Source organism: Morone saxatilis, unplaced genomic scaffold, assembly GCF_004916995.1.
Source record: "Morone saxatilis isolate NCDOM2014 unplaced genomic scaffold, NCSU_SB_2.0 Contig21, whole genome shotgun sequence".
Classification (NCBI taxonomy): Eukaryota; Metazoa; Chordata; class Actinopteri; family Moronidae; genus Morone; species Morone saxatilis.
The window spans coordinates 3,344,654-3,347,372 of record NW_023339774.1 but is presented as its reverse complement, the minus strand read 5'-3'; the positions used below and the strand labels follow the sequence as shown (position 1 = coordinate 3,347,372).

Here is a 2,719-nt window from a genome sequence, read left to right as displayed (position 1 = left end):
TTTTTTTTTCACTGTTTTTCACTTGGGTGTTTCCCACTCCACAGGCTGGAAGGTCAAAGTTCAAGTGCTTGTGTTAAAGGAAAACCCATATGACCCACCCTGCGGCTCTGGACGCTTCCAGTAATAAAACCACAATGTGTATTTATAAAATAGTTTTTGAGAAAGCAGGAAAATAAACATGAAAGGAATGTCAGCCATAATGAAAGAGGAGTTTAAGTGTTTACTGTTTCATTTCTCTATATCGACTGTTTGTATTGAGTTCATGTTGCAAATGAAACAGAGCTTAAAGCTCCCCTCCAGTCATTAATCAGTGTTTCTTCTTGTCCCTACAGTGTGCTGTTTGAATGCTGTCTGTGACACTAGACGGATGTTTTCAGATTCATCTGCTGAAAGTGGAAAGTTTCTCTGTGCTCACTCAAAATCTGATTTTAATCATGCAGGCCTACCAGCATGATTTGTGACATCACAAATGGCAGAATCCATGGAAGATGACCTGCGGTGTCTGTAGACAAAAATGGCTCATTCTAAAGGTAACAAAAACACAACGATTCCTTTATTCAGGTGATTATTCACTAATGAAAACAGACCTATCAATATGATATTCGATTTCTGCCCATAGATCCCCCTAAATGTTACACACTGAATGTTGGGTGAAGCTATAGGTATGATGAGCTATGAGATAGTAAACCCCACAGGTAAGATATCAATGTCACTTCTTTCTAACTTCACACTTAGAGATTGTTTTTTCATTTTCAGACTAGTTGTCTTCCTCCGCACATACCCCAGTCTTCATACCCCAACAGGAGTGTTTCATAAACAGAGCATTTTGCCTGCTTGATTTTGTTTATTTGCTTATATTATGTTGCTTTTGTAATTTTTCCTTTAAATTTTCTTTTTTTTGGTCTGTTTTTACTATCAGAAGTCTGCACGGGGTATTTTGTTTTGAAAATTGACTAGATTCTTTATGTCGTTCTGATCTGTCAATCAAGGCAAACCCACCCCCAAACATTCCTGTCTGTAAGCTTCAATAACAATTTAATGGAGGGATGATTTTCAAAATGTTCATTTTATTTGATTTCTTGGGAAGTAATTATTGTAAACTATCAAAGAAAGAGTATAAAAAACCAAAGTAACTATACTGACTGTAAACCAAGTTAGCTGTTTCGCTTACACAGTGCTCTTCATCCTACACTCTACCTCGCTTGGAGAAAAGTTTGGTACCAAAGACTACTGAGTCTTTACTGCTTGGTTGGGATTAGGTTCTCACTTCCTACTAACAAACAGCAGCACGGCTCTCTTGTCAGAAGACTATTTTGTGTTAGACTAGTTTAAAAGGCGCCATTATCACCTCGACAAAGAAACTGAACTCAAGTAGAGTTTTCTTCCAGAAGTTCTTGGCGTGAAAGCTGCTTGATTCCTGCAGCTTGTTAAGGTCCACTCAGAAAAAAAAAAAAAGATTCTCCTTATCTGCGTTCCTAAACGTTGCAGGGGAGTAGCTCTATCCTCTTCTCAGGAACAAAACCCATCCCTGTCTTGGTGCTGACATTCCCACATAAGCCTCCCTCAAAGCCAAGGAAAACCCCTGTAAAATGAAAGCAGGGTGACGTCTTCTTCCAGTAAGCCAAGTGGATATGAGAAGTGGGTAGGGCAACATGATGTAGACATGTACCACTTTTTTTATTAAAAGAGCTACTCATCTCCTCTCATTAAGCCTTTGATTTGCGTTGTGACAGGAGTCGATCAGTCTTGGCGGTGAGAACCTATGTTACTGGGAAATTAGGAGATTTCCTGGAATATCATCAGAATAGTGTGTATGTGTGTGTGTTGCACGCTGGCACACCTTGAATCCTAAGATGTGTTTCAGCTTGTCTTGTCTGACAGAAGTGAGACCAGTTGAAGTGTTGTTCTGCCAAACTGCTCGTCATGGCAGGAGCACAGAGAGTACGAGCGAACAGGGTGAGGCAGCAGCCACCTACTACCATCTGAACGTTTACTGACAACACAGCACAAGTGGTAACAAAATCAGAAAAATCCACCGGGACTTTCTCACAGTCTGTATAAAAAGGACTTCAGCGGCTAACTTTTTTTAGACACTTTTACTGTTTCACCAGCCAGCCTGATGTCCACAATAGAATTTCAAACTGACAAAAAAGATGGCCGTACCATCTGTGATGTCACACTGGTTTTTTAATGGGTTGTTTTAAGTTCTGATGTTTGGGTTGCTCAGGATAATGGCTGATAAGTACTATTTTGAAGCCTCGAGTTTGGCATTATAGCTGTTGCCATGGCGGTTTTCAGAGCCAGAGGTGGTCACGTACTGCGAGTTGGCTGCACAGTTGTGACTTGTCCGTAGCAGGAAACAATGGCAGCTTGTCTGGTCACACATGTTCTTGTATTACAGATAAACACTAAACGAACGAGAGATAGGCAATGCAGTAAGAGAATCTTTTGTTTGTTTTCCCATTTACAGTTTACAGAGACTGTGTACAAACACCTGATTACTTTTCAGCGAACACACAAACGGATGAGATATTAGCTAAATTTGGATTAGAAACGCTGACTGCACCTTTAACAGGTCACTGTTGGTTTGTGTGGAGAGAGAGTGATACAGTAGGCTGTAACTCTGCTGAGTGAAGACTTTTCCCTCACCCCCTGTATGGACACACAGATGATCGAGAGTGCAGCATCAGCTTTGATCAGTTTTTATCACATCAGCTCA

The 2,719-nt window shown here is 40.5% G+C and overlaps 1 protein-coding gene across 1 annotated transcript in view; it reads right to left on the bottom strand.

Moving 5' to 3' along the window:
* LOC118332980 (cingulin-like protein 1) overlaps positions 1-2,719 on the bottom strand; it is a 62,235-nt gene that overhangs the window by 37,170 nt on the left and 22,346 nt on the right. The window lies entirely within an intron of this gene.